Source organism: Thermobia domestica, chromosome 1, assembly GCF_964235325.1.
Source record: "Thermobia domestica chromosome 1, izTheDome1.hap1.1, whole genome shotgun sequence".
NCBI lineage: Eukaryota > Metazoa > Arthropoda > Insecta > Zygentoma > Lepismatidae > Thermobia > Thermobia domestica.
This window is the reverse complement of record NC_137454.1, coordinates 23,109,750-23,124,231: the sequence shown is the minus strand read 5'-3', so window position 1 is coordinate 23,124,231 and position 14,482 is coordinate 23,109,750. Positions and strand designations below refer to the sequence as shown.

The 14,482-nt window shown below is 34.2% G+C and overlaps 1 protein-coding gene across 2 annotated transcripts in view; it reads left to right on the top strand.

Annotated features, from left to right (window-relative positions):
• Src42A (Tyrosine-protein kinase Src42A) overlaps positions 1 to 14,482 on the top strand; it is a 339,096-nt gene that overhangs the window by 233,545 nt on the left and 91,069 nt on the right. The gene's annotated exons all lie outside the window — the stretch shown is intronic.

Sequence of the window (14,482 nt, the reverse complement as noted above, 5' to 3'; positions counted from 1 at the left end):
CTGTAGGTCAACGTCTCATATAGTCTCGCTTCTGAAAGGTACGCAAAACTTATATCTAATCCGAAATATATCTCATGTAGAGTTAATGCTTAAAATAGCATTGCAGATTGTTCACTCCTAGTAGTTTTTTTTTTTTTTTTAATGCAACATTAGTTTGTATTACAACCCACTTAGAACTACTACTGTCAGCCAACTGATTTTTAGATACATGATGTGTAGTCAGCAAATCAGAGGCATTTTTTTTTGGCTTTTTGAACAGGATTTCGACGACTCTTAATTTAAGTAGCTCCTCAGTTGCCTCACCATACTGAATTAGCACTGATAAAAGTCAATATCTCCTCCGGGAATCGAAGCTAGTACACCTAATCACAGCGTACAATTTAGAAGGATCATACATACACCTTTGTCATTGTTAATCCACATGCAATTGTGTGAGAAGTTTTAACAATATACACTAATTCGTAAATTGTATTTAGATCAAAAAGTTTATTTTGAGAACCGTAAAATTTCTAAAAATTATTTTTTATTTACAATACTGTAAAAAAAAAAAAGAAGAAAAAAGTTAAGGTATGCCTACAGTGACTGTTTTTAAGTCCTTAAAAATAGACACACGTTAATTAATAATCAAATGTATAATATAGCAAACGCGTTGTATATTATTTATTATATACAATGCATTTGCTATGTTATACATTGATATCCGTAATGAATAATAAATAATATCCGTCCATGATCTACCCTTTGACATTAAATTTTAAATTTTAAGAATTCCAATCGATTTATTTATTTCTGTTGGAGAATTCTAGAATAACTTTCCCCGACATATTTGTATTTCGACTGACTTCCCATCAATATTTTTTTTCAAGGTTTTTTTTTTTTTTTTAATATTTGCTTTTTGCGTGTCTAGTGTTGACGCAAATATTATTTGCATGATGTTCGTGAGTCCCCTCCACCTTTCCCCTTCATCACATTCTTCACATAGTTTGCCATGGTCTTCACACGATATCTTGAAAAGCAGTGGTCCTGCCTCCGCATCTGCTGTGGTTACTTTCCATATCTTGGCCATGTCATGTATCAAATTAGGTGGCATTCGATTTTTAAATTGTATTTCAGAAAATATAGACAACATATAGTTAATGGAATTCCACGTTTATATACTTCGTTTCCATAGTTGTAAAAGTCTCTTTTAGTACAGGGTGTATACAGCTTTAACAAAACTTACTATAGCGTTAACTATATAATTTCAAAACTATATATTTCTGTTGGAGACTTCTAGAATTATTTACCAATTAGTAATGAGATGCCAGGAGAGTTGCCAGGGATTCACAGTAATTTTACTGATGGTCTCCGAGTAGTAGGATATGTTACACTTTCCAATGTATTATTACTATAGCATCAAATATAAACACCTGTAAAGTTCCTTCGTTCTTTTTTCTTCAACGTATGCCAGTTTCTGACCTATCTTCGCTGCTTTACACAGACCTATTCTAAATGTACAATCTTGTTTTAATCCTTTAATTGGAAAGCATTGATAGCATTACCATTAAAATATTTAGTTTGCTTTTATGGTTGAACCATGTCTACCTAATCATAATTTCGTAATTTTTAAAGTATTTTTGTACGTTGCTTACAAAATACAGGGTGCTTATTTCAAAGCAACATTGCCATAAAATAGGTCTTGTATGTTGCTACTGAGCAGTATTGTCCTAATTATGGTCAAGTATCATAAGAACATTTTCTGTAATTAGCAGTACTTTCGTTGAAATATCTTCCTACAGAGCAAGGAACCATAAATAAATAAATAAATAATAAAAAATAACTTTCGCGGAACGTAGGAGGAGATAGTTTCTACATTACGAAATTTCACTGTTCCCTGTTGACGAAGATTAGAAATATCTAAATAAGCGACCCACAAATCATGTGTATGAATATTGTATGAAAGCAATAATGCCAATTAAATAATTATTGAAGTTATAATTCGTGCGGATAACGCAATAGAATGCCATGTTGCTTGAGAGCAACACTGCCAAATAAAGGGTTAAAAATCTTGGCCACCTACCTTACTTTGGAAAGCGATTCTCTAGGAAATTCTTACAATTTCACTTTAAAGAAAATATTCTCTAAATTCTAATTCTAATTCGGACCGGACTCCCCCCCCACCCCGAAATTTCGACTTTTGTATACATTTAGCCTAATTTTAGGAGCAATATTAGGAATTTTAATATAAAATACCCTCACATTAAGTCTGGACCCCTTCCGAAATAAATTCCTGCGTACGTTACTGACCATAGATGCTGAATCCCCAGAAATCTAATTCCTAAACCCTAGAAATATTGATCATTACAAACTTACTTGTCTTGAGGCTATATGAGACGGGACCTACTGATTAATGTGGAATCCGAACCACATGAGCTTCCGCCGGGAATCGAACCCGGGTACTCCCACGCCAAAGATTCTTGAAACGGAATAGAAACCACAAAATAGGAAATAGGCGACAAAGATTATTAAGCATGTATAATAACCGTAATGTGTAAATCACCCATCCACAACAGCTGGATTACAAGATCCAATCACAAGCCCAGCAAAATGCGTAATCTAGGATGGGGTTTCTCAGACTGGGGATCACGAAAGGTGGTGAATAAGATAAATGTAATTAGGATCTAGTGATAATAAAGATTATTTTAAGACACATTTTAAAAAATCCGTGTTTAACGTTCAATTTTATTCCTACATCAGGCTTACGTGATAAGCGATAAGCAGCAACAGTCAGAAAGCTCTTAAACATCGGAAATTACTTAGGAGATCGCTGCCAAGAGGATATAATTGCAGAAAGCGTGATCAAGGGACTTAAAACTAAAGATTTCATTTCATTACCGAAGTACCTGCAATACTCTTGGCTCTCGATGAGTTATTTTCCCACTGCTGTTGATTTATTATATGAAATTATTAATCTTTTTATTCTTCTAACCTTTAACATTTGCTTTATGTGCAGTTTCAGTAGCGACAGAATCTCTCTATATAAGTCCTGAGTAACGTGACCAACTGATTAATTAACTCTGTGCCTTATGGAACCCGGAGGTTCAATGCAGCGTTCACAAAAGCTCTCCACTGACTTCTGTCCTTAGCCAACTGGACGCTGTTTCTATTTCTATTTCTGCAAGATCCATCTTAATATTGTCCTCTTATCTGCGCCTAGGTCTTCCTAATGGCCCTTTTCCGATTGGATTTCCAGAAAAACTTTAAAACTGTTCTCACTTTCTTCCATTCTGGCTACCTGACCTACCTGCCTGAGCCTTCTAGACTTGATTACCCTAACAGTGTTTGGTAAACGGTATAAATTATGTAGTCCCTCAGTATAAAGTTTCCACCATTCCCCATTCCCGTTCCTCTTGGGTCCGAATATTCGTCTCAGGATTTTGTTCTCAAATACTTTGAGTTTGCGTTCTTCCCTTAAGGTAAGCAATCGCGTTTCGCAACCACACAGCACCACTTAAGTTAGAAGCTTGAAATTTGGATATTTCATAGCATTTGTGATATATGGTACCGCTAATGAATTTTTTTTTTTTAATTCGACTTGAAAGAGTGGAAGAGGGGATAGGGTTGTAAATATAATGGGATCTTGGAATCCCTTAAGGTTAGTGATATGAAATTTGGCATCTGGAATTTTCATTTAAAATAATATTTTCCTGTCTTTTCAATACTTGCACTGAAAGGGGGAAAAGGGGTGGGGGTTTCAATTATTTTATTATGATGTCCACATGTATTTATTTATTTATTTAACAATCATCAGATACAGCTCAGGTGCCATTTTATACTGGATATCTAACAACAACAACAACAATGGAAAGGATTTGGGAAGGTATCGGTCAGGGCCTGTTTAGTAGGTACCACCCTAGCATTTGTCTGGTAGGACTAAGGAAAACCCCAGTCAGGGTGGTCGGCAACGGGAAACGAACCCACGACCTCCCGAATGCGAAGCCAACACCCTACCACTTGAGCTACGAATGCTTTAAGTTTAAAGGCATGAAATTTGGAATTTGTACTTTTCACTTCAGATAATTAAACACTTGTTCCGTAGTTTTTTAAAAATATTTTTCTCGTGCGATGAACGGGTGCAAAACTTCCACTAGTTTCCGTTTATATAATAGTGTGACGAGAAAAAAATCACTGATCTAGGAGTCTTCTGTGCTCGTATTTCGTATCATTTGCTCGAAATATAACTTGAAGATGATTGCTAGCGGTCGTTAATCCTGAATGTATATCGCGTGCGAACTTCATTCATGCATTTCCCTTTTTTTGACTCTTCAAGAAGTCAATAAACTTTGTTTGCTAACAAAAACAAAAGACAAAAAATTAAATATTAAAGAAAATAATAATAATCTGAAATAGCAAGAAACCATCTTGTATTGAGGCTAATTCTACATTTAAGGGCGTCACAGAGCCTGGCCTAACTAGTTTGTATCCGGATGATACTCTGTGAACAAGCAATAATCATAGCGGTAGACGAAAAAGAGAATTTAAAAAAGAATCATTTCTACTTTTGTAGTTTTTTTTCTTTCTTGCTTTCTTAAACAGATGCGTGTATGTGAAAGCTGAAGTCAAGTTTTGAATATTCCACGTGGAACATATAATTTTCTCTGTAGATCAAAACGGTTCGTTGTAATCACAGAATCCGTCTTCTGCTTCCGCCCAACAGAAATTCTATGAATTAAATTGTGTATTATGATAAGTTTCTTCGTAGCTTGATCAATATCAATGTATAAATACAATAAATGTGTGTGTGATTCTTAAATTTAAACGAGATACCTGTGTTCTTAAACTAGTAACATCCAAACTTTCTGGGTTATTTCTTCTCTACCTAATCATCTTTCTTCCATGGCTTTGTCTCTCTTCCTTACTGATACTTATTTTGTAAATTACTTTTTTGACTTGCTAAACAAGAAAATTAGTCTCCAACATAACATGAAAATCAGGTCAAATATGGAAAAATTATTTTTAGAATTATATACTTTTTCCGTAACCTGGATTGTGGTTTTACATCACTAGGTGCAGTCCTAGGTCCCAGTTATCTGTATCGCCGAATTGTGTTATAAATAATTGTTTTGTATTATAGTAATTTTAATGAAAAAAAAATGATGAAAGATGGATAGTACACAATTATATGGCAACACCAAGATCCAGTGTCATCGATCCCATAATAAAAAAGATAAGCATCTAGGCTCAGGTAACACTTACTGTGGCCAAGTTTGGCAAATCATAACCATTCTGTTTATTGTAAAATACAAAGTAAACCAACTTTATCAATTAGTAAAACTGTCAAAATTGTATTAAGGCCACATTCAGACTGTAAATCAGTGTTGCTATTGTTACGAAGATTTAACCACTTGCCAAATGTTTTCAGAAATTTGTCAACATAGGATAACGCCAGAAGAAACCTTGTTTTCTAATTGGTTTCGATAGTTAACATGACATTATCATTCATTGGTTACGGTTCACATCAGAAAGCTCAGTGGGGAAACGAACCGAAAGGTCAAATGGACCAAATTTAATGTATCTACGGGAGTTTACTAGGGACACATAAAGTACAGAATCAAAACTGCACAATTAAGATCTTGTACTATTACTGCGACAACATTCATTTGTTCTTTTAAAGCGTAAGCCCGATAGTAGGGACTATAGTGTATGTTCAATATCCATTTAAACGTGAATTCAATTCATATTTTTATGTTGAGATGAACAAAAAAAAAAAAAAAAAAAAAAAAAAGTCTTGAACCGCTAAAATTTTGAAACTGAAAAACTTGCCACTTGAGTTTAGCTTACATTAATTTGTCAGTGTCCGAAGGAAACTTAAGACATTTCATAATTGAATGACAATTAGAGCTAGTATTTAGCGTCAAGAGCAAGGCTTTATTTTTTCGTTTTAAGGAGTGAAATATCTCCTTAAAGTCACGGAAATGCTTTTGATCTTCCGGTGGAACAAGTTCAAATGAAATAACTCATATGCACGCAAGCGTGATTATCAACATTGGCCTCGAGCAGTTGTCATTTTGTGGACAGTATTTGTAAAAATTAGTTCATGAACAACTTTTTAATTTTTTAAGTGCATTTAAACAACAAGCAAGGCTGAAAAATCTCAAGATAATACGGAAAGATTTTCCTATGTTGCATATTTCTCAGCGAACATACTTCCTTCTGTTGAAAGGGCCTTTGAATTGGAAATAAAAGCTGCAATATGCTGCCATGATTTTTAGGAGGTACGAATCAATAGATCTGCGCTCCAATTTCTTCTTGATTTGCAAATATTAATGAGTTGACTTTGTGTAGATAATTATGACTTATTGTTTTGGTCGGAGAATGTATTTTTTTCAACTAAAACGATATGAAATAAATATTATAGTAGTTGGTAGTAAGACGAGAGCGTGAAATAAAACTCCTATGAAAAGTATTATAATTAATTAATCGCAGCAACAAGATGGAAATAAAATTTCTATATTTTATTTGACGATTGTCTTGTACGGTAATAAAGTTGTCTCTTGTGGGGATCGAATCTGAAACCACATGCTTCAAACTGTCCGGTTATTCAAGAATTTAAGTAGTAAACTATTTACCCTAATATTCGATGTAAATTGTGAAACCTGAAGGTCAATCTGTAGTACACTGTTAACGTTAGTAGTCGGCACAAAAGGTTGTACGAAACTAATATTTACACTTGGAAATAGGATGCAAACCAAAAGTATTTTACCAGGGCTAGGTAACATGTTTCAAACCATGATAACAGTATTTCTAAAACAATTGTAGATATGGTGTATCTCAAAGAGCACGTGGCTCGAAATCGAATCGCCAGCCATGCATACCAATGTTGAGCAATATACATGTAGAGCAGCCATGTGTGACTGAAGGAGTCCAACCAAAAGTCGATGTAGCTACTTTACTTGCAGTCTTAGCATAGGTCATTAAATCATTAAAACTTCTTTTAGTCAATACCTAAAGAATCATTAGGAAAACAACGGAGGGATGATTTTTTCTTGAATTGAGTCTACATTTTAAGGGCCAATTATGGAAATTATAGGGTTTTCAAGAGCATAGAGCGTGTTTAAAGCCTCCACCTTTGCTTTGCTAGAAATGCAATAATTACAAGTCCTACTTTCTTTCCGAAACACTGACTGACTTTTTTTGTCTCGTTACCTTATCAGCAACATTTATGCAACCCATTTATCATTGATGTTATGTGGGTTGCCTAAATTTTATACATCCCAAATTCTTGGGTTGCCTAACTTCAGCTCAAAAACAAACAAACAAACAAACAAAAAAAAAACCTTTTTGAACCAAGAGAGGTACATAAAAATACGGAAACTAAATTTTTGGAGATTTCCTAGTATGTCGATTCATACTTGTTGAAACACACTTTTCAGCAAGTTTTTTTTTTTAAAAACCTTGAAGAGCCTAAATGTGAGTTCTATTTTCAAAATTAAAGAAATGAATTGCAGTTGTATAATCCTTAGTTGCGATAGTAACAGTTACTTTATTTGAGGCGCCTCGTATCAATAGCCGCCAAATCCACTTTTTACCGAAATTGAGTTATATATCGCTTGTTATATGTTTGTTCTAAAGGAAGTCCTTGGAAACAGAATTTTGTTTAAAAGCTTAATATTTGATACTAAAAAAACTAGTTCAAATATGGGACTTTGTACGCGTGTATATGGAGCTTCACTATACATTTTGCGAGATGTACGCGTGTATATGGAGCTTCACTGTACATTTTGCGAGATTACTCGAAACTAAGCGAAATGGATGTGTCGGATTTTCATACTAGGCGCCTCATTTAATATAGATATCTATATATATGAATATCTTTATTTCATTCATTCATATATACTGTATAATTCATATATACTATATAATGATCCTTTTTTATTATTATTGAATATTTTTTCAGTCGTCAGATTACAATAATTAGGGGAGATGGCGGTAATAAGGATCAGGGAGGAATGGGAATCATCAAAGTTTCTCAAAAACTACATGCACAAACTCGTTTCTGACGCTCGCTGTTGTCTAGCCACAATAACATTAAACATTAAAGCAAACGACGATGTTTTTTTTTTTTTTTTTTTTTTAAAGTAATGTATGATTTCTTGATTTGTGCTTCATTTACTTAAGTACTGTATCATTAATTTCATTTCTTTATTTAGAGACCAAATCCTAGTATAGTATCCAATAGCAGAGATCACACGAGAAAAAAAGTTTGACATAAAGATTTTCCTTAGATGATACAGTACCTATCTTTATTACCTTCGTCTTCGCAAATGTCTTATTTTGTGTGTGTTACACTTAATGAGAACAGAGATTTGGAACAAACTTTTATATTTTCATTTAAAATAGTTTTGAAATAGTTGATCGTTTCTCCTCTTATATATATATATATATATATATATATATATATATATATATATATATATATATATATATATATATATAATAATATCCCTCCTAACGGCTTTTATTATTATTATTATTATTAATTGAGTAGTATTTAGTCTTCGAATTAAAAAAAAACTATAGTAACAACGTTATTACACATGATTTCAGATGTGACATAGCACAGCACCATCATTAAAGAAAAGTAAATTAGTTTGTTTTGCGATAGATTGAACGCACTCTATTTTATAAATATTGCAGGCGATGTTGTGTCGATGCGAATAAATGAGAATGTTGAAACTTTTTTTTTTTTTTTTTTTTTTTTTTCAAACTTCAGCATGCGAGCATAAAAACAAATACAACCTAAAGCAAAATCAATTTAGAATTCGTAACATGGAAGACGAAAATAACCCTTGCTTCATTTTCCAAATGTTTTTCCGAATTATTACAGATTCTAGTCAGTTGTGGTAGTTCGGACGTTTTATTAGATTCGTGCTGTTGACAGTCAATAGTACAGAAGCACGTGGCTGAGTAATAAAATACGCAGAATGTGATATTGATGTTTGGTTATAGATGTTATCTTGATTGTCAGCTTGACAGTAAAAGTATAAGAATGACTCAGGATAGAAGCAGAATAAATTGTTCTGGGTCATTTATGTTTCCTCTGTCATCGATTTTGTTTTTAATCAATTTATTAGCCTCTTAATGCGTAATTTGTGGACTAACTTATTTAGTTATTCAATGGCTTTAACCTTTACGGTTCTGATGTGCTCACTCAGTTGAGTAAATTTGATTTTTAAAAATACATATCTTGTGTAAAAGAGTATTCTGCTAATAACTGTTGTAATTAAATTTTCATTTACTAGTTTCAATACACGTAATTAAATCTACTAGATTAAAGCACGTATGGGGCAATAGTGTACTTATGAAAATGGACATCCGGGGGGGGGGGGGTTACGGTGGGTTAGTGGATAGCGCTCAGAATATTCAATTCTGGCGCGAGAGGTCCCTGGTTCGATTCCAATCCAATATATTTCGGTCAAAAATTTTCGTGTACGCCTTTTATATCTGGAGAACTACATACAGTGTCGCCAAACCTAAACTATCACTCAACTCAGTATGATATGCTTGTTCCGTAGAATTCAAAAACTAATTATTGGCCAAGATCGCAATCTTTTGATGCATTTTTTTTGGATCATTCCTTAAAAATCTTGGGCAGGATCGCAATCATTTGACCCATTTTTTAAAAAAATCATTCCTAAACTTCATCTTTTAAATGAATTTTAAGGGAGAGCGTCTAAACTGGAACTGCACCAGAACTATTCTTATTTATTATCCACCGAAGAGTATATTAATATCCCAAGAGTATATTCCTATTTTCCGTTAGACTTAAGCATCTAATCCAATCAACATACACACTAAGACACTTTAGGCCCTATATATTTATTACACCATAGGATCCATTCCACATTGAATTACTGCAACTAATCAGCTATATCTAATTCACATAATAATGCAAATAACATCATAGAGCAAGAACGTCTTCTTTCCAAAGAGTACATCCAAAATATTCCGTGAATCCTAATTCATGTTAATCCGCTTCCAATTCTAGACCGTTGAGATAATATATATTATCTCAATGTTCTAGACACATTATTTGCACAGCATGAAACCTATAACACAGTATCACAGTATCATGCTTTAGGCATGTGCATTATTTCATAATATTAGTAGTCCGTGACCTTCAGCCTCATTTCATAGCAGACTCACTCAACAACAGTAAATTTATGGTGGGCAACCTTGTATTCGTGTTTTCTCGAGTACTCCAGTTTCTGTCTATTTCTCATTCCAGTATTGTTTAATGATCATTCACTCTTATTATCCATCCTTCTCCTTTAGCCTGCGGGACAGAACCATGAAATGTAAAACTTGAAATTTCTAGGAAATGGACGTGGACCCCTATCTCGGAAAGGTAGTTGTAGTATTAATTTTGCTGAATTAAACTTAACATATTGTAATTATTAAAATTTAATTTTCTGCTGTTATTTAAATATTCATTTTCAATATTCGAATTCGAAATTTTATTAACACTATATCAGACCGGATGCCGATGCGCATCTGGTTTCCTTAATGCACTCATTTGACAGGCTAAGAAGTGAAGCTACATTTGAACGAAAGAATAAATCCCGCCTCCCACTGGAGGTCGAATTCGAGCCGTCAATTGAAAAAGTAAGACATCGTGCTTAACTACACCACCAGTGCTCTGTAAGACGACTTCCCAAATAAGGTCCTGTTCTATTCCATTTCCTTCTTGCAATATTGCTTTCTTTTTCACTAAATTTCGTTAAACTTGTTTTTAGATTTCGTTGCAGATAGCATAATTTCCCCCATTCTTCTTCACACCCATACTTTACACGTTTTCATATTTTTTAAATTGGTTTTCCGTAATGTTTCATGCATTTGTTCCTCCCTGTACGAAATATTTTAACCGCAGCCTGTGGTGTGATCCTGTAATCTAGCGCTCTCTTGAAGGCGCAAAAGCGTGATGGGGAACGACCTGTGAGGGATTCAAGCTCCACTTGTTGTTTCAAGTCCTTCGCAATAAAGTCTCCCATTAATAACCTTGATGTTACATAAAGACCCAAAAACTCACGAAACGTTTTTTTTATATATCTTCAGTTAGCGATTCACAAGTAGAACAAAGAGAACTTGAAGAGGTCGATAATTTCAAATATCTGGGAAGTATTTTGATGAAAGACGCGTACTGCACTAAAGAGATCAGGTAAGAATTGCCATAACCAAAGAAGCATTCAACAAGAAAAGATCACTCTTAACTAGAGCTTTAATATTGGACTAAGGAAGAAATTGGTCAAGACGGTTCAGAGACTTGGATATTAACAGTTAGAGAAGAAATATTTAAAGAGCTTCGAAATGTGGTGTTGGAGGAAGATGGAGAAGGTAAAATGGACAGAGAGAGTAACAAATGAAGATGTTTTAAAACTGATAGGATAGAAAAGGGCGATTTTAGCCACCATCCTTCGTAGAAAAGCCAATTGGATTGGGCACATCTTGCGAAGAAATTGTGTTCTTCATACCGCCATAGAAGGAAAGATGAAAGGAAAGCGAGGAATAGGAAAAAGAAAAACACAAGTGATCGATGATTTGAAAAATATTAGAAAATATTGGTAATTAAAAGAGGAAGCTGAAGATCGAGAAACATGGAAGAAACACTTCCAGGCCCAAACTGAAAATTAAGGAGGAAAAGCCCTCAGTAGTGCCAGGACCTACCAAAAGCCAGAATACTTAAAAATAATAAGATACGCTTTGCCTTCTTCGTAATCTTCTTTCGGCATTCCTTTCTTTGCATTACGGATAGAAGACTAAATTTGGATGACGGTGAAAAATGGTGTAAGGAGCTAATTCAATGTGAATTGAGAATCTTTCTTAAGACAGTTGTTTATTGAATGAAATACAAACAGACTTGTGTGTACGTTCTTGTTTTTGTCAAAAAGATAAATACGAAGACAAAGCCTTTTATACGCTAATGAAAATAAAAGACCCCGCAATTTTAACACCCCGCAATTGTAGAGATTAGCTTCGAAAAGAGTCGTTGTTAGTGGAGAGGAATATACAGGAAGAAAATATATCTTAAATAAATAAATAAATAAATAAAGGCAATGACATGTTACTTGGCCTTGTATTCGCGTCAGTGTTATTGGCTGAACATCAAAACCCTTCGTCGATTTCCTTTCTGCACTCCAGCATTATAATTATAGAGGAGAGACAACATGAATCAATAAATCACTGGAAACTGTTCCCGGTATTCTGACATAATCCTTAGAGGTCGACCTCAAGGACAAGTAGTTATACATCAATTATCACAACATATAGGGCCTATTCGTGTTTTTTCAGTGTTTTATATGTCGATTGTAATATTTTTAAAACACGAAACGACCATAAATAGTTTAATTTGATGGATGGATTCTTTGTTTAGATCGTACAAAGTATATGTGTGAGCAATGGAGATTTCCACTAGGTTAGTTACGAAATAAGGTCTGAATGTTGCGGAAACATGACATAGATTTAAAATAATCATTTGTACGTTCTTGCGAACTCAGTTTTGTCGCAAGAATTATTTGATTCAACTGGCAAAGAACCTCGATTACTAACTTCAATACCAGTCAGAACGAGATAAATTATATATTTACGACAAACCTTAAACTATATCAGAATTTTTGTGGTAGGCATTTGTATGGTAGCACTTTGCCAAGACCTTTTCATATTTCTTATGCGTGTTGTTCATTGGAGAACTTTCTTGCTATTTTGTTTGCTCATAACAGTAGTGATTCTTGTAATTCGGGAAAGAAGGTGATGTTAATTTCGCTCATTATGATTGATTTTTGGTGGAAGTATTACTGCAATTGATATTATCAACGGGACTGTTGTTACTCTTCCTTGTTTGTTCATATTCTTCATGTTATTAGGACCACTTAATGAGGTTTATAAGATGGTGTTGTTCGTACGTACGTACGTCTGTCCGTTACTCCGAACAATAACTTGAGGAATGTGGGGAGGGGATACGGTGACTCAGTGGTAGAGCGCTTACCTCTGATGCGTGGGGTCCTTCGTTCGATCCCCGGCCAAGTAAGTTTGTGGTGGACAACATCATGCCCGTGGGTTTTCTCGGGATATCCCCGTTTCCTGCCACTTCCTCATTCCACCAATTTTTCCTTAATCGTTCACTTGCCTTAATCATCATCTCCCTTTGCCTAAAAGGTATAATCATGGGAGATTAAAAAAAATATTTCATTTCATTTTCTTGAAGTATGCGAAAATTTATTTGTCGGTAAAGGTTCATTAATGGAGTGAATCCGTTAGTGAATTAACGAATAACGGTGATTATAACGGTGGCTATCTGTAGGCCGTATTCCATACATATAGCTTACTTTTAATTCTTTTTTTTTTTTTTTTGTAACAGATACTTAGAAAATTGAAAATCTTTAAGTTTTACGTCGCACGGATATGGCGGGTGGAACAGATACTTAGAGTAATTACCTCTGCAGAGTTTGTTAATGGAGCCAATCCGTTAATCTCTTAACGGGTAACGGTGGTTGTTCATATTTTGTTTAAAATCTGTAACATTCCCTAGCTTCTATGCAACCTACACAGTAGCAAAGAAATGTTGATTGCCTACAATACAAGGATAAGTAACTTTTCTTAGTACAATTATCTTGGTTGAGCTCGTTAATGGAGTCAATCCCTTAATATCTTCACGGGTAATGGTGGCAATTCATATCTTGTTTAAAATCCGTTAACATTCCCTAGCTTCTATGCAATCTGTACATCACCAAAGAAATGTTGGTTGCCTACAATACAAGGATAAGTAACTTCTTAACGGCAAACAGTGGCTGTCTATATTTAAAACATATATTTCGCGTAATGCTCTCTAGATGCTGTTTACTGTCTTTAACATAGTTTACTCGATTATTAAGAACTACTTAAAAAAAAAAGTTACACTATTCATAATATACATCACTACAATAGTTCATTGGAAACTCAGAATTTACAGAAACTTATATACACATAAAATTAAGACACAAAGTAGGTAATTAAAAAAATATTAGTAAAAGTACAAAATATTGTTTCTTATTAGTATCGCTATGTGTATGAAATATTTTCTTTTCATGATTGATTAATATTTGTCTCCCTTGTCAATACTGAGGCTGTATAAGTCGAAACCTAAAAAAAATAGAAAGGGAGACTTGAACCACTGCAGTGACTACAGTGTGTCGTGTAACTTCGTGGAAAAACGTACTCGCGGTAGTCATACCCACTAGACCAGTGAGAATGGCATTTTCTTTCTTTTCTATTAGGATATTATTATTACATTGGATCATTTCAGCATATCACGTGTGCTGACAAATGTAATTTTGCCCATTCATTTCCAACGCTATTTGTGCCAGGATTGGTAGCGTGGTCCTTTGATCAAGTTCTCGGGGCTGAGATAGTGTGCTGAGGAACGATGTGTACTTATGAGAAATGAAGGAAATGATAGAATAAATGATTG